The sequence below is a fragment of the Phodopus roborovskii genome, unplaced genomic scaffold, assembly GCF_943737965.1.
Source record: "Phodopus roborovskii unplaced genomic scaffold, PHOROB, whole genome shotgun sequence".
NCBI classification, from domain to species: Eukaryota; Metazoa; Chordata; class Mammalia; order Rodentia; family Cricetidae; genus Phodopus; species Phodopus roborovskii.
Genome location: NW_026125295.1, coordinates 31,594,729 through 31,620,962, shown reverse-complemented (window position 1 = coordinate 31,620,962; position 26,234 = coordinate 31,594,729).

The following is a 26,234-nucleotide window of genomic DNA, read 5'->3' as shown; positions in this document are numbered from 1 at the left end:
GCTGAGAGCTCACATCTGATCTGCAAGATGTAGCAGAGAGATAGAGACTGGGCCTGGTGTGGGCTCTTGAAATCTCAAAGCTCACCCCCAATGACACACTTCCGCCAACAAGGCCATACCTCCTAATCCTTCCCAAACAGTTCCAGTAACTGAGCATTAAGAATCCAAACATATGAACCAATGAGGGTCATTATCATTCAAATCACCACAGATGGATACATGCATGCATGCATACATACATACATACATACATACATACATACATACATACTCACTTGGAAATGAGGTAACTGGATATGAAGCTTGAGTTTCAAAGGAAGAACAGATTCACCAGTCAACCCAGCTGAGAGGAACATGTTTGTGAGAAGAGTCAAGAAATTAGCATTGAACATGTACTTGAAAATAATCAAGATAGTGAAATGTATTATTTATCACATTGTAAAATTTTTTAGTGAAATAAAAACTCAAACAGTAGTGTCTGTGAAAATATTCCCGACCCTAGGAGCCATCAAGAATCAATCTTGATTCTTCCTCTGAACCCCTACTGTACTTAGCCACCAAATTAAAATTATACCTCTGCTTGCAACTGAGAGCTCCTTCAGGGTCAAAACACACCCATCTCATCTCTGCCTTGCAGAGTGGTTGCTAGGATGCTCACAGACATGGGGCTCTTTCCTACCTGGCACATGGAAAAATGGTGATTTCCCCACTGTGGATTTCTTTGACCAATTAGAAATGCACAAACATGCATGTTAAATACAGCCTTTCCAACAAAAGTTCCCAGGAAATAATCGAGTCCTGAAAACAGATCCCTTCTCTCTCACCCAGCACAAACATGGATTCAAAGTGGGATCCTAATGTAAGAACTGACACTGGGAAGCTACTGATGAAAACCACAAGGAAAGCACTTGACAAGACTGGCAGAGTTAACAATTTCTTGAATAGGACTTCATAGAAGTCCGCATTGGTTCATGGGATTACAGTAAACTAATAAGCTTCTTTGCAGCAAGAAAATAATCAATGGTAGAGTAACGAGGCTGCTTACAGGATAGGAGAAAATACTTGCCAGATGTTTAGCAGAAATGGGACTAATATTCAGAATACATAAAGAACTCAAAAAAAGGAACAATGCAAAAATAAGTACCCCTCCCCTCAAAAAATAAAAAATAAAAAAGATTAGTAACCTAATCAATAAATGGGGAAATGATCTGAATGACATTTCTCCAAAGAATATGAGCCATTGAGATGGTTAGTGGATAAAGGTGTTTCCATCCCCAGGACCTACATAGTAGAGAGAACCAACTCCCACAAGCTGTCTTCTGAAGACAACACACACATACACACGATATGTGTGTGTATGTGTGTGTGTGTAATCTTAAATAATATGGAGATGGGGATGAAGTTCAGCTTGGACTTGCTTGTCTAGCATTCACAGAGCCTTGGGTTCAACCCCACACTTAACCTATAGTGCCTGTAGTCCTAGCACTGGGGAAATGGAGGCAAGATGGTCAGAAACTCAAGACCTTCCTCCAAATTCATAGCAAATTTAAAGCCACTCTGAGATACGTGAGACTCGGCATTAAAAAGAAAGGACTATGTACAAATGAGCAATACACATATAACATCTTTAGCCATCAGGGAAATGTAAATCAAATGTGTTAAGATTCTACGTCACCCCAGTCACAGATATTATCAAAAGCATTAAAAAAATAAAATAAAATGCTGGTGAAGGTATAGGGAAAATGGGCCCTTTCCTTATACACTGTGGGAAATGCTCCCATTTCCCACACTACTCCATCTTCTATGGAACTCTATGAAAATTCCTTATAAAAACCAAAACAAACTATCCGTGATTCAGCTGTATCATTTCTGGGTAACATGAGAAGGGAATGGAAACAATCTCCAGAAGAGATACATGCAGCTGATGGTGGTGGTACACCCACACATTTAGTCCCACCCAGCATTTGTGAGGCAGAGATAGGGAACATCTCTATGAGTTCAAGGCCAGCCTAGCTACATAGCAAGTTCCAGGCCAAACAGGGCTACAAATAGTGAGACTCTGTCTCAGGGAGAGGATGGAAAGGAGAGAGCTGCAATACCGGGTTCTTGTATAACCAAGTATAGAATCTTACTAACGAATGAATGGAGAGAGAAAATGTGATGTATTCAATCACAGTGGTGTATTCTCCAGCCACAAAGAACAAAACCACAGGAAAGGGGTAAAACTAAAGCTTATTGTGTCCAGCAAAAGAAGCCAAACACAGACAACTATCACATTTTCATTTTCAAATATGAAATCTAGAATTTTTTTAAAGCCCTGAAAGGAGACTGGACATGAGGGCACATGTCTTTAATCCCAGTACTCAAGAGGACAGAGCATGTCTGAAAATTGTTTCAGGGTAGCTAGGGCTACATAGAATGACCCTGTGCCAAAAAAAAAAAAAAAAAAAAAAAAAAAAAAAAGGTGGTAAAGTATGGAGAGACTATTTGGAAATGGGAAATGGGAGGAGAAGAGGAGAAGAGAGGATAAGAAAATCTTCCAGGAGGATGGATAAGAGCAAAGCACACACCTATTCCATGCACGCATGGAAATGGCACCATGAGACCCACTAATACACACAACTAATTACATTTTTAAATATAAATGCATTGGCGATTTAATTAAACTTAGTTTGTAAGCAAAGGTAACCACTTGGTGATCGAGAACAATACAACAAGGAATCTTCAGTACTAGCCCCAGCACTTTCTAACATCACTAATTATAATAATAACTACTTTTGTTTTTTCAGCTATTAGAGTTTGTTGTTCATTTTACATGAGTTATTTTTATTTAGTAATTGCAATAATTTTACACCTGGTGAAACTAAGACTTAAAGAAAGAAATGAATATCCCCAAGACCGTAAAGCAAGAAATGGGCAGAGGCAGGATTTAAAACAGGTTTAGCCATTTCCAGAGACTGAGCCTGTAAACTAGAGCCCAGGAGTCTTTTTCCAAGACCTAGGAAAAAATGTAAAGTCTACAAATGAGAAAAACAAGTGAAATCAGTTGAGAGAAAGGATCGTTCCCTCGTGTGGCTGGCGGGACACACAGTCATGTGTTTGGAAAGTAACTGGGAATATAATCTACGTGCATATTCTCTCCTGCCAATCAGTCCCTCTGGGGAATCTATTGCTACAAAAACTAAAGACACTAATAAACAAATGTTTATGCATGTCGATTTTTAATACTAGAAGTCTGCATATGAAAGCTGAGTTTTTAGCATGGGGTGGGGTTGGTGAGGATAGAATGAGATTCAATGGATTCATCCAATGGAGCTTTTAGGTGGCAATTAAATAAAGTGAACATGATCCCATCACATTGCGCAGACAGACATCCAAGAAGTACAACTGAGTAAGCACAATTTTTATGTTCTGTTTACAGTACAGTTACTATTCATAAAAACACACCCAGAGAGCTCAATAGTAAAAACAGCAAATGTGAACGTGGGCTCCTCTGCGGACAACATTTCCAAACACACATGCATATCCCCTCCTGCCCGCAGGGAAGGCCATCTGTTCCTGCCTGTCTGCACAGCTGTGGATGCCAAGGAGAAACAGCAGCTACTGTTTACTCGGTTAGCTCCGGAGAATCGAGGAGTAAAAGGATATCTTTCGCCTGTTCTTAAAACAGATTTAGATCGTTTAAGCTTTTTTGAAAGTGATGACATGGTGGCTAATTACCTTTCCATTCCTCTCCTCAATATGATTGCTGCAGAAACTGGTACAACCTCACTTCAGGTCCCCAGTATCAGACTCTGCCCTCCAATGAGGACAGTTACCTTTCAGTAGGTCCCCCCGGAGGTTGGCCACTCCCCCCCCGCCCCCACATAACCCTCAGCCCCAAGCTCCGATTCCCGACACTAGGCCCAAGTTTTCTTTATCTTGGTTTTCCTGATGAGGCAGCTATGGTTACTTGCACAACACCTGCTCAAGATCAAGCCAATAGACATTCCAGCTGAAGAGAGGAGGGCTCAGAAGGCCCCACCTTAGCTGAGGAATTATAGGCAGTTGGCTGTTGGGTAAGAGGGAAGTTTTTTTCTTCAAGGGCGTGACCACTAGCAGGTTGCCTATGCTGTGATGGATAACCCCACACTCAAGCACATGTAGGCAACACTCACTATGTTATTAAGAGAGGGAGAGAGAGAGAGAGAGGGAGAGAGAGAGAGAGAGAGAGAGAGAGAGAGAGAGAGAGAGAGAGAGAGAGAAAGGGAGGGAGCAGGGGAAGGAAGGGGAAGGGAAAAGCTGGTGGACTGGCTTAGTGTATAGCGGCACTTGCCAGGAAAAAAAAAAAAAAAAAAAACTAGAGACCCGAATTCAATCCCCAGACCCATGTAACAGTGAAGGAGATAACTAATTCCACAAGGCAATCTTATGTTCTCCACACAGGCACTACACACTCATCATGTACACACTCAATAGGGGTGTGTTGAGGGACTGGGTGATGGGGGGCAGGGATCTGAGGAGGGTATGATCAGATATTGAATTTATAAACTTGTCAAAATAAACTTAAAATATCCTAAAAGGTCAGGGCTGGCAAGATAGCTCCCCCGGTAAAGGCAGTAGCCACCAAGCCTGACAGCCTCGCTCATGCCCCAAGACCTGCATGGCAGGAGATGACCAATTTGTCCCCTGAACATCAAAGTTGTCCTAGAGCTCCTGTGGCACTCATGCGTGCCAGCGTGTGGACACACACACAGAAGAGAGGAAGGGAGAGACAGACAGAGGGAGATTATCCGAGTCTGTCTGAACGAAAGAAGGGTAGGTAGCAGAGATACCAATACTCTCTAAGTCTCAGGGTACTTGCATTGTAAGAAACATAAGTATTCATCCAGTGCCACCATCAGGATTGACTCGGTTCCTCAGATTCTAAAACAGATGAGCATCACTGAGTGTTGAATGTGAACTTGAACTGTTTGATAAGCCAGAGCCTGGCTGGTTCTACATCCCACGAGAAGAAGCAACTGCCTTTCTCCTTCCCTCCGCAACATCAGGATCTGCTGTCCAGAACTCAGCCGGATGCTGTGCTGTGATAGAGGAAAGCCACTCCTTGTGGAGATGTGTTTGCCTCACAAACTTTAGAAATACGACATCATGTATTATAAATGAGTTAGTGCCTGGCTCTTAAGAATACGATCATTGTGTATTGCTGTGAGTATGAAGCCTGCATAGCAAGTTCCAGGCTAACCAGGGCTACACAGTGAGACGATGCCTCTGGGGGAAAAGTATCATCACAATTTTTTTTCTTAGCAATTTCTGGAAAATATAGACCAAGTTTGGGACACAACTTGGCTCACCAGTGGCAGACTCCATCTACTGAAGTCAATGACTGGGGCTTCAACGCTATCTGGGGAGAAATGTCAAGAAATGTGTTCTTCTTGTTGATTATCTAGCGCTACTGCAGCAAATCTCCATCAACACAGCTAGTGGGGAATGCCTACAGGCTAGAAGTCTGCAGTCAAAGTCAGTGTGGCGGCTGGGATTCAGGCCCTCTCAAGGCCCTCTGCCTCTTCAAGCTCTCAGGGACTCATGGCCTTCTGTGGCTGCATCAATCCAGCCTCTGACTCCATCTGCATCTGGCCAACTACCCTCTACTCTCTCTCAAAGACACTAGTCACTGGAACTAGGCCTGTCATGCATCTAGGCAGATTCCATCTCAAAAGTCCTAGTTAATAATTTACCTTATTTGATAATGTCTGATCCACCAAGCCCAAATAATCCATATGTTGTCATATAATTGTTAGTGTCTTCTCTTTAATAAATAAAACGTTGAGAATACCTTATCCCTATATCCGGTGTGTACAGGTCATGTTTATGCTTTTGTATTCTCACATTACTTATTTGATATCTAACGTCCTTTATTATTATAATTCTGTAATAAAGTGCGGCTGTTTCGTTTTCATAGATAACAGAAGCGGCGGGATTTTGTAGATTCCCTCTCTGCACTGTGTCTTGACTGGATGGAATTCTGTGTTTTAGAAAGCCAGGTCTGCGACTGGGCTGAATTCAGCTCACCATGCAGATACACCAGCAGACCAGCAGAGGGCGATGATGTCTAGTAAAAAGATTGAGCGTGCGTGCCTAGGTGACTGTTTTGGATATCCAGGTGCCATGGGGCTTTCACGTGCTAGAAGGTAAAGTTAGAAAACATCAGCTTGATCACATGATTCCGTTGCCCAAACTCAAGGCCGGTTAATATTCACCGTGTCTGCCCCCTGTACTGGGCTATGGCAATCTCTTAGCAGTCCAGCTAATGAGATTCAATCCGGCCCAGATTGGATGTCTCTTGCCTGTATGATTCAGTTCCTCGTGATTCTCTGGGGCAGTTTCAAGGCCTCATCTTGGGCACTTCAGTTATCACCAAGATGTCTTGAGGTTAAAGAAAGAGCAAGAGACCAAGAATCTGTAAACTGCGAAAACTATTTTTAAATTATCTATTAGCCCAAAAGGCATGGTTGCCAAATATTGCTCAAACATTTACCAAAACCAGTCACTTCCAAAAGTGACAGAAAAAAAAAAAAAAAAAAAAAAAAAAGGCTGGACGTTGGTGGTGCATGGGAGGCAGAGGCAAGTACATCTCTGTGAGCTCGAGGCCAGCCTGGTCTACAATGCAACACAGAGAAAAAAAGAGAGAGTGAGAAAGAAACCGACTCCCTTGGATTTGGCGCTCTCCTCCTGCTGGCCCAACCTGCTCATCACCAAAGGCAAATGGTAGGGGCTGTCCCTCCCTTCCTCGCCAGCAAGCACATCCTGCTATGCTGAGATTTGGCTTCCTCTCAAAATTATGCTCAGATGTCAACTGAAAGTAATTATGTGAGATGTGCCACAAGCTGAAGGTGAAACACACCCTGGACTAGAGAATAGAAAAATTGATGGGTTAGTGCTTCAAGGATGAAAAGGGGCAGAGTGGGGGAAATGTGCTGAACAAGTCGCCCTCAGGCACAGACACAAGCTGGCACTGGGTGTCCCAGGTGAAGGCTGAGTCATTGCTCTCTGAACACAGGTAAGTCCTAGGAGCCGCTGGGCATAGTATTGCCATTACCCATCCTTCCTTCATCTGTGCTTCTGTGCAAAAACACCTTATTTAATCTATAGCAATGAGTGGAAAACGCTGAACTCATCCAACAGCGTGGAAGTCATGCCTGAAGCAGGCTGACTGCATACTTATTTTCTCAGTAAGGCCCACCATGGAGTTCTCGTAAGTCAAGCACTATGCAGTATTTCAGCAGTGCATAAGGGTATTTTAAACAGAAAAGTCACAGAGACAGATGGATCTCTGTGAGTTCAAGGCCAGCCTGGTCTACATAGCAAGTTCCAGGACAGTGAAACCCTGTCTTGAAGAAAATACAAAAGAGGAAAGCATAGCACTAAGTGGGCCAGAGAAATTCCTTCATTTACAGAGTGGGGACTGAAAGAAGGCAGGGGTCAGTTTGTTAGACCTCAGCTAGCAGCCCATGTTTGGGGCAACTCACGCTTTACCACTTGCTTTAAGGGAGTTTTCATGGATAACTTCCCAAGTGTCATGGATATTGACTTGGGGATTATAAATAAAATCTTGGTAAAATGGCTGGTTTGGGATCCATAAACAATACAGATAAAATGCAATTGAACCAAATGGTAACTGTGGGGTACACCATTGTTTGGTGTTAAAGGCAGAAAGCAGGTTACCTGTCTCCAGTCCGGAGCACACCTCTCCTGGGGAGGGGGTGCTACTGCTCAGGGATAGTGCAGTGGGTGGCATGTCAGGCATGAACTCTCCTGTGTGAAGGAGGACAATTCTGTTCCTGCAGGGGAGATGGAGCTCTGGCATTTCACAAGATCCTAGGGAAGAAAACAAAACGAAGACACTTGAGATACATTGTGTATCCATTAGAAACTTCACGTGTATGGGGGAAGGCTGAGTTTGGAGGGGCAAGAGATCCTCGGCAGCAGGCAGCAGCGTGAGTGGGCTGCAGCAAGGTTGGTGATGGCAGCTGCCCGGGAGTGGGGCCCTATAGATGCCAACCAGAGGACCAGAGGTGGCTGGTGACCCCACTGACTTCCAAAGGTTGTGCTTAAATAGTGTCTGGCGCATCCTTGGCTGTTGTCTCTGTCCTTGATCCACCTTCCCGGACTCTGCCTCAGGGAAGCCAGGAGTCCACCCCAGCCCAGGAACCAGCACAGACCATCTGCCCACCTCCACAAGAACTCTTTAGAGATTTCCACATGGCGCTTGAGATCACAAGTATCCTAGATAGCTTCTTAATTCCTGACCCATTTATTGTCCCTGGAAAATGACTGTCTCCTACCAGGCCATTACACTTTCATTTTAAGCTTTTAAAGACAAAAAAACAAAATGCTTATATGGCCAGCTCTCAGAAGCAATGACAGGGGATCTTTGTCGGTTTGAGACCAGCCTCATCTACATGGAGCATTCCAGACTAGAGAGAACTATGCAGTGATACTAAGTTAAAAAACAAAAACAGCTAATCAGTTCTGCTTTGGGTCCGTCAATCTCTGGGACTTGAGGGTTTCTTATTTGAAGCCTAGAATATCTGGGACATATGAATATGAAAATTCTGAGTCTACAAGCGCCACTGACCGAGGAGAACAGTTTCTCAGATGGAGATTAAAGTGCAATGTAAGAGAAACTTGGAGTAGCAAACCTGGAGCTATTAAGGATTTACTAATAACCTTGCTTAGGAAACATTAACTTAAACTTCAGCTTTAGCTAAAAGAGCGTTGCCTCCAACATGACTTGGAGATAAGCAGTGCCCTAACCGGCCTTGTTAGGAACTGTAGGAATGAAAGTTTTGTACCTGAATTAAAGTTTGGGCTGTTGAGACATCCCAGCTAATGTTCATTCACCAAGACTGACCTCCAGTTAGACTTCATTCCATACCAAAAGGAGACAAACCTGACTTACAACTTGCCATCAGGCCTACTCCACATCAAAGAACACAGCTCTAAGGAGCAGCTCAAGGGGACAGTGCAGGGCCACAGCCTCCCTTAAGTCCCTGTGCTCTGATCAGGAAAATCGTAAGTCTGCCAGGTGGGTAAGAAGGCCCTTGCTATCAACTATTTGCAAAGAACAACACTGGTATAGTTAAGAAATAATTCTGACAATACCTTTACTGTGTAAATCTCCCATCTGCCCAAGTGGCTACACTTGCAGCCTCCTGTTGCTGTTTAAGTTGTTCAAGGAGTAACAGGACCTCAAAGAGGGTTAAGGATGACAGTGCATGAGGGCTGCAGAAGCCTTGGATTGATATAAGTTAGTGAAATCTCCTCTTTGGGTATTAACCAGAGCCTGGCATGAGCTATATTAAAGATAATTTTCTTTATTAATCTCTAAGTGTTCGGAGTGATTTCTCATTGCAAAGGTATATTGATTCTAGAGCAAGGAGGGTACCGGTACTTGTCTAGGGGTGTGCAAAGTTTGTTCCCTGGCACAGAGAAAGAATTGAAGTTCTGGGAAAGGTAGAAAAACCAAACCAGAGCAAAAGAGAAAGTGACAGCTTTATCCCTCCAAGATGGGAGAGGTCTAAGGCTGGAAGCCCCCTAAGGAGATGCTGGCTTGGGTTTTCTATAGGACCCTGGTTCTCCCCTTCCCCCATTGGTCCTGTTTAGAAATGACCACCACCCCCTCTGTCCACCCCCATTCCTTTGCTATCCCCAACCTGACTCCCACCCAGTGCCTTCTGGCCATTTCTCCCCAAAAGTCTTCTGGAAACAAAAAGCCACCAGGTCAGGGAGCTAGCTCACTTTTGCTTCCTTGTCTACCTATGTCCGTGCAACCCTCCCTCACTTGGATCCACCTTTTCTTTCTTTTCTGAAGTTATTTTTTATGTGTATGGATGTTTTGCCTTGTATGTGCAATGCCCACAGAGGAGGGTACTGGATCCTCTAGGACTGGAGTTACAGATGACTGCGAGCCACAGTGTGGTAATACAGATCCAGACCTTCGGATAAAACAACCTCATTCCATGAGTCATCTCTTCAGCCCATAGATCCAAGTTTCCAACGGCTGTTGGCTCTGTGTGTGTGTGTGTGTGTGTGTGTGTGTGTGTGTGTGTGTGTGTGTGTGTGTTTAGACTTTTGAAAAGGAAGACTTTGAAAACTGCCAAAAAGCCTGACCCAATCTGTATAATAGGGGAAGACATGAAAACCACTTCTTCCCAAAGCTTCAAACCTATGAACAAGGCTCTGGATGCTAGAAATTCAGAACTCCCGGTAGAGTCCCCTCAGCTTCTTAACCTCTCCACAGAAGGGCAACTGTCTCCAGGCCATAGGAGACAGGTAGCCAGGCTTGGACTTGCCTTTGTCTAAGCTGGAAGCAAAGACAAAAAGCACTGTGCATTTCATGAGAGGAAGAGGAAATGGTAACCAAATGTGGTAGGTGAGAAGCCAAGGAGAATCATTTTGCCTTAGATTTATGAAAATAACCTAATCTGTCTTTATAATCAGCACAAAGTCAAAGAAATACATGGTACTCGTTTAAGAAAAAAAAAAAAAAAAGGTTTTAGCCAAAGAGTCTCAGAACTGTCTGACCCAAAAACAGACAGTACCAGGGATACAGCCACACTCGGGAGAGGGGACACAGGTGTGAAACATGCAGCATGTCAAGCCCCTGCCCTAGGCCTGACAGATAGGTCAAGTAAGCACCTACAGACCTTGCAAGTAGAAAACAAATGACTGAAAGGCCCGGGCACGGATCACCAGTCACAGGCTGTCTGACTGAGCATGCTCCTCACAGCCAGAGTCTGTGCTCTGGAAAGAGTGTTAATAGTACCTGGAACTCAGCTGGGCAGAGACTCAAGTTCAACAGCCACGTGGACAAGACCTCCTGCCTTGAAGAAGGGTAAAAAGTATTAGGTCAGAATTGATGGAAACGGTGTGGAAACAAAAGAAACTGGAGACTGGCCCCATCCAGCGGCAGAATTGCTCTTTCATCAGGACAACAGTTATATGGGGCAGAAAAGGGAACTTTGGGTGGGGGAATTTCCGTCTGCAGACCTACCTTCTGCTTCCCCGTGCTCATACATTTTGGTGAGGGTCCTTATCATGTTGGCACCCTCACCTGGAGTTATCCTGGCATGTTGACCCCTAGTCTGGTGGCTCCCTGCCTGGTGAGCCTTTATGAAGTCCCTCAGCCACCCAAGTCACTAACCCTTCAGGAAGAGTACTACTGAAATGGGTCATGTATTGATGAACTTCATTCACTTTATTTATTGTTTGTTTGTTTATTGTTTGTCCAGGCAGGTTTTCTCTGTGTTGCCCTGGCTGTCCTGGCACTCACTCTGTAGACCAGGCTGGCCTTGAACTCACATAGATCCACCTGTCTCTGCCTCCCAAGTGCTGGAATTAAAGGCTTGCGCTACCACTGCCGGGCGAAATTAGGCCACTTAGCAAAGGCTAGTTCCAAATGTAAGTTGCAGAAACAATTTATAAGCAGTCTCTGAAGTTATATATGTATAATTTTCCTGCAGTGAGATTTTGTAGCTTTCAATGGGTTTTTTTTATTTCTTTTTATTTTAACATAAGAAACATGTACAACTTGACTAATTTTTTTTTTCTCGAGACAAGGTCTCAACCCCTCAGTACTGAACTTCCATGGAATGGTATTTCATCCAGTTAAGGTAGAACTACTTATAGAAAAGGGACAAAGGGACCTCACTGCTCACCCAAGAGGTCAAGAACCAGACACAGTAAAGCTGGCAAGTAGATGCTAGACATCTACTGCCTTCCATCGTGCCCTAAAGCTACTTCTCCTCAATAGACACCCTGTAGATAGTGACTCGGTGAAACCGTGATGATGGGAAAGTGGTGTCATTTTCCATTTCCATGGTATGTCTGCCATGCTAGAAGCCTTCTTCTTCACAATGCTGCTCATGGAGTCGCAGAATAGAGAAGTGTCGGCACCAACAAGGATTTAGACATGGTTGACTCCAGGCCCTCATCTTATAGGTGTGGAAGAAATAACATGAACGTTCCCAGAGTGAAGCAAGGCTGGCCTTGCACACTGGTACCTCCTCTCCTGCATTCATCTACAGCTGTGATACAGCTGTTCTTTAGAGTTCGCTCAGACGTTGTTCCACTCTCCTCTGGGACATGTTTTCTGATGAGCGAGAGGGGTGGTTTCAGCAGTTGGCTTTATTTAGTCCTTCATGGTGAAGTCAGAGTATGGACTTCTAAAGTAAGTTCTCAGGCAGTTTTGCTCAGAGAATTCAGAAATCGTCTAAGCAGGTCAAATTCCCACTTCCTTGGGAACACTGGCAAGGGCATGGGGGCTTGTTTTTATAAAGGCAGGTTCAGGGTCCTAGGTCTTTCCTCTTAATGTAAACCCCTAAGTCAGCTGTTTACCAATAGTGTTCCCTTGGACGAAGCTTTGGATGAATGAGACAATATTTCTATAAAACCAAATATAACAAGACCAAACAATCTGGGTCAGTTGAGCAGTGGTTCCAATTAGAGATTTTCTTCAGCAGACTGACACAGGGTGGTTTCCACCTCACTGGGCACCATAGCAGTTTTTTCCATGAAAGTCAAGGAATGTTCCTACCAGAAAAAGCCCAGCATGTGCCAGATGCTACAACTTTTAAATTGTAAATCTCTCTCTCTCTCTCTCTCTCTCTCTCTCTCTCTCTCTCTCTCTCTCTCTCTTTCTCTCTCTCTCTCTCTCTCCTTTCTCTATAAAATTTCTACCCCCAGCAGCATGTTTTGCTGGACCAGACACCTTGACCCTTCCCAGCTAGCCAGAGTTCATTACCTAGGACCCAGATCTGTCCCTGAAAGCTTTGTTGGCATTCATTTATTCAAATTTTCAACATGAATTTTAATGAATACTTATTACTACTCAAGCTGGGACTGGAGAGATGGCTCAGTAGTTAAGAGTGTATACCACATTTGTAGATGACTAAACTTTATTTCCCAGCACCCACTGTGTGTCAGAGTTGGTCAAGGAAAGCCACCAACACTTAAAAGAATGCCCTTAAGGAATTATTTGACTGGAATTACTAGTCCTTTTCTTTTTTTAACCAGATTCCTCTGGTGGGATAAGAGCCACGGCACAAGGCTACACACTTCAGACTGTCTTGACTTAATCTACTGAAGTCACCAACTCACCAAAAACTTAGGAAAGTAGCCCAAAGCACTGCGTAGTCAAATGAAGCCAATCTCCCAACCCACAGGCAGATATGCCTTACACCGTCCCCTGCAGACATGTCTCTTCTCATCAGCAGATACCTATAGCAGGGATTGTCACCCGGGGATGGAAGCAGTGTCACTTAGTTAAAGTGGGTTGGACTGGGTAAGTAATCTTTTCCGCTTGTTATTGTTAGCCCACACAAGCCAAATCATATCCCTATCAGAAACTTTCACAAAGTCATCTCATGGACTCACCGAATTGAAAAGGGTTAGCACTGAAAACCAAACCAAAACAAAACAAAAAAAACACCAGAAATCATTGACTCTGGGTCTTTCTCTTAGCAGATGTGGAATGTTCTCAGAGTTAAGGCAAAGCTGGCCTTCCACATCAAGACTTCCTTCCCTGCATTCTTCTACAATTGTGCTTTTAATACTTATAAGTTATTCCTTTCTGGTTTGTGACATCTTTTTTAATTAGCAAGTGTTTAGGTGTTTGGCTTTCATTTCATCTCATAGTTAAGTCACAGTATCAACTCGTGTGTGTGTGTGTGTGTGTGTGTGTGTGTGTGTGTGTGTGTTAGATATAGAGGTCAGAGGTCAATGTTCAACTTCAATCAACACTTCCTCCCCCCCCCCTTTTTTTTTGAGGCAGAGTCTCTCATTGCACTGGAGCTCATTAATATGCACCACTGCCTGGCTATCAAGGTCTAATAACGGATAGAATGGTACCTCAGTGATGAAGTACTTAAAGGCCCTGGGCTTTGATCTCTAGGAAAAGATTAATTATAAACATTTAAAAATAACACTGTCTAATATGCTTAAACATGAAAAAGACTAATCTTGTCATTTTTAAAGACATTCCAATTTCTGATGGCCACTTTATTGATGCCAGTATATATATATATATATATATATATATATATATATTTTTTTTTTTTTTTTTAAGCAGAAGATGTAGAAGAAACTCGAAGTAATCTAAATTAGTCCTTACCTATTTTATCAGTGTTTGAATTGTGGCCCAGAGAGACAAAGCAAGCTTTTTACACAACCTCTTTTTGTAGTTCCTGGTATTGTATCAATTCATTCATTTATTCTTAGCTCAATCCAAACAATTCAAATAAAAAGTACTTGAGAAATGTAATATGCGCTTTAAAAACAAATTGTCATTGCTCAAGTTTAGAATAAAAGACTGGGAACAAAGGTGAAACTTACCAAATTTAGGCTCTCATTAGACCTCTGGCTGTGGGCTGACTAAAAATATTTTTAAATGCAAGTAAGAACTGGCATCAAAGGAAAAACTAAAAGGCAACGCTACCATTACTTTTGACAGAACTTTGAAACACTAGTAAATGAATTCTCTACAATGAAGCCTTGCTGCCCCAATTTACATAAGTCAACAGCTTGTTTAAAGGCAAGATTTCACTTTAATTGGTTCCAATCTCCATCAGGGTCCTGCAGTAGGAATGCCACTAACCTGCTTCCCATAGACTGTAGCCAATGAGTTGGTTCAAAGCCCTTATGTTTATACATTTCACTAGGTCGCTGCTGCATCGGTCAGGGTTGTACCACCATTTGTAGTGAAGGTCTCTAGAGAAGCCTGAGAACATGAATTTATAGGTGTGGGACTGCTTGTGTTCCTGGCTCTACTTGCACATGTCACCTCATGTTCCTCTTTGGTGGAATGAAAACTAAAGAAAAAGGGCAATCTGTTTAGCACTGGATAAGGAAAAAGTAAGGGATTCTTCATTTCAAGGAGGAAAAATTTCCTGAGTCCCAACGAGACAAACTCCATAACACTATCTAAAGGTGAGCATTCCTTTGGCCCTTGACCACAGAAACCTACAGCCTTTCTCCCTTGCCCCCTGGATGTAGTATTCATTTTACCTTAAGCCTGAACTTGTTTCCAGACTACTTTACAACTGTTTGCAGCTGAGACTATGCTCTGATGCCTGCAGCTCTCCTCCAGCAGCCTAAGTCCCTGCCCTTCTCCCAAGACCTGCCCTTGCTCAACACTTAATGGAGCCATATCAAAGAGGGTGAGGGAGGACTAATGTGAGAATCATAGTCCTGGGTGAGCACTCTAATTGCTTAATTTGAGCACTTAAATATACTCCAGGAAAAAGCTGCAGCAGCATTCTTTGCTACAGAGTTATAATAACTCATTGTGGCTCAATTGAAACCAGTTCCTCCACTTCACAACTTTTATGCAGTCCTAAATCCTCATCCCAACTCCCCCGTTTCCTGGAGGCTTTCCTTGGGTCTGTTTTCTCTGAGGTTTGGAACCACATCAGAATGTTTCTAGACTTGTTCATGCTTTCATTCATGAGCTAGATCTGAACTAATCTCTCTTGCCTTTTCTCCTTCAAATTTCTAAGAACACTGCCCCCCATCTACAAATGAGTGGGCAACTCTTCAATTTTAGGTTTCAGGAAGTGTAAACAGTTAGATTTGAATCTCATATAAATCTCCCGAACCATACAATTCAATCCACTTAAATAGTGCCCAGGCAGAACTTAAAACTCTTGTGGACTTACAAAGATCCATTCATAATTAGAATTTATAAACATTGTCTTTGGCTGCCAAGATGGCTCACTGGATAAAGACACTTGCTGCCAAACTCCATGACCTGAGTTTCATTCCTGGGCCCCACGTGGTGATAGACCCAACTCCCACAAATTGACCTTTGACTCCCACATACAGATGCATATGTAAGCACACATGAATAAATAAATGTAACAAACACTGTCTAGTTCCATTACAAATTCTAAATTTTGGGCTTAGGTTGATTTTGAGGTTTTGGGGGGGTTTGTTTGTTTGTTTGTTTGCTTGCTTGCTTGTTTGTTTTGCTTTATTTTTCTCTGTTGATGTTTGGAACATATTTTCTAGGAATTATATGTAAGGACAAGTAGAAATTTAATATATTATAACCAATTTTTTCCTAATGTGCATTTCCTTCCCTTCACAAGTGTGAACCATTCATTTCCTCACTTGTTGAACCAATAAGAATTGAGCACTGTGAGGTGTTGGGCAGACTCTACTGTGGCACAGACACGTCCCTGATTGTGGGTCTCAGAGTCCATGAGTTTTGAACTGAAATTTAGAGAGGATGTGTCTGGAGGCTGGAGAACAAACGTGTATATAGTAGAAAATGAAACCACACTTGGGGGAAAGTAAATAATACCAAACGAGCCATAGCACTACCTTCCAGAAGGCAGCAGAGATAAACAGGGAAGCCAGAACCACAAAAAGAATCAGGTTTTGAATCACACAGACCTTTATCCCTCTGGTCTAGATGGAAAATGAGGGAATGGCGCTGGTTGATGCCCGGGTCCAGTGGCTCTTGCAGGGTGCCTGTGTGTGCTGGATGCTATCTTTGCCCTGGTGAGCTTTAGAACACTTTTGGACCAGAGAACAGTGCTCCTCTCAGTCCAGATGCAGACACAGAGCTTGGGAGGGAGAGAAGATGAACAGCGGCAGTCTGTGTGACCCAACTGGACGACAGCCTAGTGCTGAGGAGGTTGCTGATTCTAGCTGGATTTCACAATAAGATTGGATTCACACACAGGAAGGTCCTGGAGACTCTGAGCATCAGTTGCTAACAGCACCTCAAATGATAATGTCTTAAAAGCAACAGCCATTTACTACTTAGGTACCAAATTCTTCTGGTTGTCTGGCCTGGGGATGCACAGCTGAGATCCTGTGAGTGTATTCAGCTGATGTAAGATGCCATTCTGTAAATGTTTCTCATACTGGTTAATGAATAAAGCACTGTTGGCCAATAGGAAAGCAAGATAGGAGGGACTAGGAGACAAGGAGGAAGGGGAAGGAGTAAGGAGGCGTCAACATGGAGAGTCTGGAGAAGGCAGAACTGCCAGCCGCCTCTCACTGGTAAGACCACGTGGAAATACATAGAAATGGGTTAATACTTAACACAGAGCTAGCCGATAAGAAACAAGTAACTGGCCAACAGAATTATATCTAATACAGAGTCTCAGTGCGTTAATTGGGGCTGGCGGCAGTGGGACCAGGCGCGGCAGCAAGGGACAAGACCAGGCGGCGGGCAGAAAAACCTTACTCTTTACAGGCCGGTACCACTTCTGAATTCTGGATCTGTCTGTGGGTTATCCGTATGTCTCATAACAGCCAAGCAAACATGCACATTTGTCAGGATTGCATTTGAAGTCACAGCTTCATTCTCCATCACATTCTATTGGATATACATCCAGGAGCTAGGGGGAGAGAAATAGTCTCCATTAACTAAGGGACAGAAGATGAGTCATACTGCAAGAGTGTGTGGGCATTTTTTTTTTTAACCATTGTTTGAAGGCACCCAGCAAACACTTGAGAGAAAAGAAAAGAGAAAAATCCTTAACTGCAAAGGCTTATGGGTTATTTCCTCTCCTAAGGGCAACAGGTCTATAGATCAGAAACTTGACTGGCAGGGAGTACTGTGGGGTACAAACCCTGGTGTATATTGTGGAGGTCTGTGGAGGGTTTGGTTTAGGTTTTAATTTTCAGTAAGATTATCATTTCCATAGTGGCATGGAATGCTAACATTTTAAGGGCTCCATGGGTAAAGGCATCTGCCTAATAAGCCTGGCCATCTGAGTTAGAGCCCATGTGATCTGGATGTGGTGGTGCACACCTGTAATTCCAGCATGCCTACACTGGGATAGATTTGGGGGGGGGGTGCTGAGAAGCTTTCAGACCAGCTAGGGTGAAGTACCCAGGCAGAAATTCGAGAGGCCTTGCCTCAAAAGTAAGGTGGGAGACAAAAAAACAAACTCCCACAAGTTGATCTCTGACTGCCTTAAGAGAACATAAGGAAAGGAAGGAAGAGGAAAGAGAAGGAATTCAATGAGGAACCCCATTGATAAGATTAGATTTAACCACGGCTAGTACACTATACATTATCAATTCAATCAGATTCAGAAATTTGCATATAAAGCTAATTTGGTTTGGGAGCATAGTCCTTTGACTAGAAATGGTACTTAAAGAAAAACACATGCCTTGTTTCTAGTGTCTGACCCAGCCCCACCTAGGTTTACTTATATCCTAGAGATCCAGAATAGTACTTACTGTTCATGTGGCAACATCAAGACTCACATCCACCAGGCTTGGTGACTCCAGATGCCCCACCCTTCCACGAAAGTCTCTGAGCTCTGGGTGTGGTGAGCCATACCTGTAACCCTAGCACTCACAAGGCAGAGGCAGCTGGGTCTCCGTGAGTTCAAGGCCAGCCTAATCTACATGGGTAGTTCCAGCACAGCCAGAGCTACAGTGCTAGACCCTACTACAAAACCCATAATGTCTAGGGGCTTTGGAGCACTTAAACAAGCTAGCCCTTCAGAGTGACTTGTCTTCTCTTCCCTACCTAACTAGCTTTTAATACATTCTCCAAGCATCAACCTAATGTTTCCTCTCTGAATCCACACAGTGACCCAGACAGTTATTGCTTGTTCATGCTCCTAGCTCCTCCTTATCCTGGAAGATTACTCCCCAGACAACCATCCCACCATCTATCACCATTAGCTCATGTATCTATCTCATCCAGGACTTTGAACTTCTGAGATAAACCCTTACTTATCTCCATGATGCTAAATAAATCCACGACAAATGTTTAATAAGCAGTTTTAAAAATGAAATAAGGAAGAAATAAGTGGAAAACAAGAGAGGAAAAAAGGAGCTGGCTTGCAGCCCATAGCACAAGCCACCACCTTTGCCTGTCACTCAAAGTGGTAGGCCCTGCTGCCTCCTCTGCTTAGTATTCCTCCAGACTTAAAATACATTTTAAAGAACTGTATTGTCAATGTTCACATTGTTCTCAAGTTAATATACATCAGTAACTTTGCTTTTAAAAGATTCGTAATTTTCCTTGATCTTTTTTTTTTTTTTCCAATCAAGAGATTACAATTCATGTTTAAACATCTCAGGCTACACGAGAATGTTATCTCTTGTTTTGACAGTAACTGTTGGTTTTGCCTCAGCTGAAATGAAGTGTGACTTCACTGGAGTCCTAAGATGTTCTGAAAAGGTTGGCTGTGCCCTCTGCAGAACACACAGTATGTAATCTAAGCTCCAACTCGCTCCACTCCACTGCTGCTGCTATTCTTGGCTGTTGCCCCATTAGTGCTGGAATCTCCAAAACTGCTGGGGTCCCTTGTTGCAACTGAACTGAACCTTCACCAATGGTCTCTCCTGGGCTCTCTTCAGTGCCGAGCTTCAGCTTTTCCCCATAACCCCTTCATGCCTTCAAAACCAATACTATCTGGATGACTCTTTCTTACACTACCAAGTTTGGCCACAGGCATGAGGTACAACCTTGGCCACCTCTGTGACACAGTTTCTGTGTGTTGACCCTGAGGAAACACTTCCCAGAAGACTTCACCTCAATGATGCTGCTCTCTTCTCAATCACAGTTGATTCTTCATCTGCAGCTGACCAGCATCTGTTGTCCCAGCCAAGCAAATAGTTAGTAGTTCAGCTCCAGCTGACCAGACATCATCAGATTCTTCACACAAAGGCCCAGTAGAGTCTTTGCTTCCCTCTGGAACTTTACAAACCAGGCCTCAATTGTCTGTACTACTCTCAACCTTCTTATCTCCCAAGCTCCTACAGAACAGCTCACTGAGCTCTCAATTCTCAATGGCTTTTCTAGCCCAAAGTTCCAATGTCCTTCCATAATCCTCCCCAAACAACATGGTCAGGTCTGTCACAGCAATGTCAACTTGTCTTAGTTAGGATTACTATTGTTCTAATGAAACACTTTGACTAAAAACAACCTGGGGAGGAAAGGGTTTATTTCACCCATAGTGCCATATAAAAGTCATCATGAAAAGCTGTGAAGGAACTCACAAAGGGAAAGGAACCTGGAGGTAAGAGCTGATGCAAAGGTCATGGAGGGATGTGGCTTATTGGCTTCCTGAGTCTAGTTTCTTCTTCTTCTTCTTCTTCTTCTTCTTCTTCTTCTTCTTCTTCTTCTTCTTCTTCTTCTTCTTCTTCTTCTTCTCCTTCTCCTCCTCCTTCTCCTCCTCCTCCTTCTTCTCCTTCTCCTTTTTGAACTTGTCATTTTCAAGACAGGGTTTCTCCATGTAGCCCTGGCTGTCCTGGAACTCACTATGTAAACCAGGCTGGCATCAAACTCACAGAGATCCACCTGACTCTGTCTCTCATGTGCTGCAATTAAAGGTGTGCACCACCACCACCCAGCCAGTCTTATTTCTTATAGAACTGAGGACTTCCAGTCCAGGGATGGTACCACCCACTATGGGCTGGGTCCTCCCTCATCAATCACAAACTAAGAACATGCCCTACTGAATCTTGTGGAGGCATTGTCTCAATTGAGGTTGCCCCTTTCAGATAACTCTAGCTTGTGTCAAATTGACATAAAATTAACTAGCACACCTTTATTCAAATGCTCAATCACATCTATGGAGGATCATGCCTGGCTAAGCCTTAAAAAGGGTTAGCTCGTACTTTCACTGCCCTTGCTGCAGTTGGACTAAAGGACAGAATGCCAGGGATGCTCATAGCATACCTGCACAAATAAAAACTGACAATGCTCCAGCATATGTCTCCAGCAAATTGAAACAGTTTTTTGAGTATTATAACATAAAGCACATAACTGGTATACCACACAGTCCTACAGGACAAGCAGTGGTTGAGAGATCCAATCGTACTTTAAAAAAAATGCTCCATAAACAGGCAGGAGGAACCAAAACACCCAAACACAGATTACATAATGCTTTATTAACATTAAACTTCCTTAATGCTGATGAAAAAGGAAAAACAGCTGCAGAAAGACACTGGACAATAGAAAAAACTTCTGAACTAAATCAGCCAGTGTACTTCAAGGATGTACTGACCTCAGAATGGAAAGCAGGATATGTGTTACGTTGGGGTAGGGGTTTTGCATTTGTATCTACAGGAGAAGAAAAACTATGGATACCATCTAAATTAACCAAGTTGAACAAGAGAAATATCTTAATGAAGAGAAATGACAAGTCATCCAACAAATTAGGTCCCTTGAGGTGTGCGGAGGCCTCTCAAAGGTAGGGGAAGTGTTCTGTTCTTGTTCTTACAGGAAAACAGAGAAAACCTATCATCAAACAGCCAAAAAACACTAAACATGTAGAAGAGATGACAGCTCTTCAGAAACAATCACTTAAGGAAGCAGAATCTAATATATATGGTAAAAAAATATTTAATTGTAGTAAACTATCTCTATACAGAAATCTATTTCTCTCTACTGTCTAGTATTCCTGAAGTCCCAAATTATATAAACCAATGCTGGCTTTGGAGTTGGATTTGGCTTTCCTTCTCTAAATTCAAACATGTTGTTAAGATTAAATTCATGGTTTCTGCCTTAAATCAAGAAGCCAATTGGTGTAAGGCAGAAGAAAACAAAATCTGGGGACTAATTTCTGAAAACAAAATCTGGGGACTAATTTCTGAAATCCTAATTTTCTCACATACTTTTAATGCTTATTGTTGTCTTTCCCTAATGCATACCTTAAAACTTGAAAATTTTACTTTAATATTGATGTGTAACTTTTCCACAAGGAATAATAACGATTACTAACAGCAGTCTTTGAACTCTCTGGAAAGAAGATGGGGCCCCACATCATCGTTTCCACTTGACTCAACCTGATGCATCTGAACTACAAACATCACCCTAAACCAGTTTGAGACTGTTTTGCTCGAGACAACTCATGACTAGCTAGCTGTAATGGTGCACCTTTTTATTACACCCTGGCCAGAGTTTCATATAGAACTACAGTCAAAAATTTTCTGCCACACAGTGACTAGCTACATGTGTCACAGCCAGTTCTGTTGAGAAATTTGGTTGCTAAAAAATTTCTTCCCTCAGGATCCATTGGAGCAATCATCGTCCCATTTCAGCAGGAAGTAACCTTAATATAACGACGCCCCCTTTCCCTACCCTTGGAATTTCGGGATAATAGTCATCGTCTTTGGGTTGGTTTTAGTTATTTAGGATTGGGTGATGCTTACACTCGGGTTTATCTTTTAGACAGGAATAGGGAATGGTTGGGAAAGGTATGGTTTAGATGGGATATAGGTAGATTAGCCTATTTTCTTGAGAATTTGAGTAAGAATGAGATAGTATTTTACAGCTTACATTGTTATGTATTCTTATGTGGTAAGCTATGTAAAATTAAGTTTATATTTTGTTATATTGTGTTAAATCTTTCCACTTACAATGTTTTATGCACATTATTTTTTACCATATTCTATGTTTGTATACTTTTCTTGTATTCAAGACATTTTGTATATTGATACAATTTGGGATATTTATCTTGCTGCCCTTTATAGTTCTACCTCTTGTCTTGACATTTCTACTCTACCTCTATTTTAGGGATTTATATGTATGTATATGTATATAGTTATATTGTTTAAGTATTTGTTCCTGCTTTACTCAGGGAAGTTTTAATCAGTCTTTTAGCTAAATTCCTGAGTATTACAAATTATCTTCACTCATGTTTCCTGTACCTATGAGATTAGTCAGATATAGATTCTTAATCTTCAATAACTTCATAGACATGCAGAACATGGCATTTAAATGTTTTAATATTAGTACTCCATTGACATGAGACACTATTGCTCCTGACAGCACCGGGCACTTTCCCGAAAACATGTTGGACACTGTTGTTGCTCCTGCTGGAGTTCAATCTCGCCTCAGCTAATGGCCTATTGGGCAAAGAATTGCCCCCACCTTGACCACTGATTTGGACATGCAGTCCTATGTGCTTGCAGGAGACAAAAATAGAAGACTGCTTGACCTTGCCAAGTCAGGGTAAGACAACCATTCTACCTCCCTGCTGTTGTTGTGGTCTGTCAAGTTCTCTTGGCCTTAGCCAAAACTGGGTGTACCAACGTTGCTGTGAGACCTAGGGTGACTGTCCAGGTGGCTTGCTGTTTCTGTCCTTGCTGCACCTTTTGGAAGTTGTCCATCCATACTTCCTGTCTACTCTAGTATCATTATTTTCCTTCTCAGGTCTTGATAAGGTTGAAGATTAAATTATCACAACTATTATTCTCTCTTCCTAGTTAGATATATTAGGTACTAGACTTACGTTTTCCAGCTTAGGACAACTCTATTGTAAACTCCATTATGCCCTCACCCTAGGACTAGATATGTAGGTCATTTTGTTCTCGATTTTCCTTTTCTTAGAGCACACTTGTTATTCACTGTTTTGTATATAGTTTTGTATTAAGCCTAAATCTTTTCTTTAGACTAAAAGAGGAATTGTAGTGAGATAGTCCTTCTGTGGCACTGACCACGCCCATTGGGGGTGGAGCCATGGGCGGAAGTGACCTGTGGAAGGGAGTCGGAGGGGGAGCCGGGAAAAGCTCTCTGGAGGATCGGGTTGAATTTCCTGGTGTTCATCTGTCTAGACTGTAAGTTATTTCTCCCTGAATAAACATCTATTTGGCCTATTTGTTTATCCTGATCCTTATTTAACCACGATAGGAAAGCTTAGCCTTTTCTGTTTATTTAATACCTACTAAGTAATTTGTGTTACTCTGAACAGCACCAACTCTATCTCCCAGGAGGGTTATTCTAATTGTTCCACAAATATGTCACAGTCATCAGTCTTTCCTGTTAGAGGGCTAACATGACACCCAAGGGCCAAGTTCATCAAATAAATCAGACCCACTGTTCCCACTGATAAAGTGGAATAGTAGCAGAAGAATTCTTGTGAACACAGGCATGAAAAGGTGAGTGCCAGCTTTTATTCCATTTAAACTAAGATAAACCAAAGTTCTACTTTGCTATGCACCCACTGAGACACGTATGGACCATTCCCCCATCTTAAAAGGAATGCAGCCTCCTAGAACCGGTGGCCTCAGTTCTCAGTCTGGACTCTTCATCTGCTATAGAATCCTGTGAACTGTCTCCCGGCTTGATTTGGTCAAGCAACCAGCCAGGGCATGGCAGGAGGTGAAGAGTGGGGTGGGCAGATGATAAGCTTCCAGTGGGATGCCACTGCCCAATGCAGCATGCTTCACACTTGCTCTCAGTTTTGGACTGGCTGTGTTTGCAGGTCTTCCCCAGGATAGGCCCCTTATGCTTCTGCATCTTAAACCTGACAGTCTCTACCTGTTCCACTTTGAGCCAAGAAACTCAGTTCTCTGGGTTTCAAATTTCTGTTCTACAACTTTGGATAATGGAATCTTCCTTGTGTATTTATCTGGGATAATAATAACATCTGTATAGTTTACGATGCAACAGTGAGTGCAAGTTTTCATTCCCAAATGTTATGCCTACATTAGGACTGCAAGCACTGTTGGTCTTGTATCACCTGCAAGTGAACCTTACTTTGCTTTCTGTCCTTTCTACCTCTCCTTCTCTAACCAAGAATCTCTGTGCCATCCCAAGATTTCAAATTCCATGGAATCTTGTGAAACTTGTAGGAAAGTCTTTCAAGTGCAGTCCATCCTTCAAGTCCTCATTTTATTTTGCTTCCTCAGTTTTCCTGTTCATCTCACATAGCTGTTATTTTTTGCTCATTCGTACAGAGGCACTCCTTGCTGGTGGTCCATTTCTGCTTAGTCCCTTCTCTGCCTCTGTTTCTAGATACTTGAGTTTCTCTGTCTAATGGAACTATAGTCATACTGTATGCTTAGTTGCCCCTGGGTTTCTCCAAAGACAAACCCTGAGGCAACACCAGTTGGGGGAGTTTGTGAAGAAGGTTACAGGAAATGGGATGATTGTTATGAAGAGTATGTAAGTGCCCTGGTTGCCAGTGTGTGCTGCAGAGCTCAGTTACAGGAGAAGCCCCCAGAAACACTCCATTCAACTGTGCCCGCAAGAGATGGATAGGCTGGACTACTCACTGGCTCCTCCTTCTTTGACTAAGAGTTGATGTGAAAATTTCTTCCTTAAGGAGCTATAAACAATGTCTAATTCTGATTCATAAGGTCTCCAAAACAAACCAAAGTACAATTCCACCACAATTCACCCCGAGGAACCAATGAGTTTATTGAGTTTAGTCACAGAGTATAGGTTAGGCAAGATGGAGCTCTTCCCTGCGGGTGCCGTGATTGCCTGTTTCTAGAGAGACATCACTCTGGGATCAGAACGGAACTCTCCTCAATCCTTCACACTTTCCCCAAGCCACCTTGGGTGGTGAAAGAGTAGGAATTGAATGCCAACGGCTATCATTTCTAATCAAGCTACACAGTTCACACAGGAATTTCTAGATGGCAATGCCAAGCTCACCTTCCATTCTTCTGTATTAATAACAAGATCCACTTAAACTCAACAAAGAAATGTGTGTGTGCTAGTAAAATCAGAGTTGCTTATTATTATCTACCAATTCCTGTCCTGTTGTTCTATAATACCTTCAACGCTTTACTTTAGAACAAAGATGCTCACACCGCTCTCAGAGCCTTTAAGAGGTCATTAAACTTTGATGAGCTTAGCAAGGAATAAAGCTGCTAGTGAGCATGAGCAGTCCTGAGGACATTGTGGATAGTCTCAAAGCAGATGTCTCAACCAAAAATGGCAATCTGTGGGAGTGAATACTCCAAAGCCAAATTAAAACGTCAAACGTTTGCTCAATATTAGACCTATAAAATCATTTCTGCCTGAACTGCCTCCCTTCCTGTAAACATCTCTCCCTCTTTTCTTCTACCTTGACGTCCTTCCTTCCTCTGTCTTGAGTATGGTGCCAAACTAGAAGACCATTTGACTGAGGTAAGTTATGATCTACCACTGTGATTCACAAATATAAAATGTCCTACATAATTCCAAATATCATCAGTACCCAAGTTTTACAACTACCTATAAAGGACAGAAAATTCAAAGCCACCAGACAAGCCAGCAGCCTCAGGCAAACACCAAAAGCTCTGCCTTCCCTTGGCTCCATTGGTAAGAAACAGGAGTGGGAAGGAGGAGGACCCGAGAAGGAAATAAAAACACACAGGAGGAAATGTGTCCCCCACACAGATTGACAAAGACCCCAACGCTATCCAGGTGAGGGTTTGGAACAGTCCACAGAAAATGTCACTGGTGGAATCTGAAAACAGCCGTGCAGACTGGGGATGTA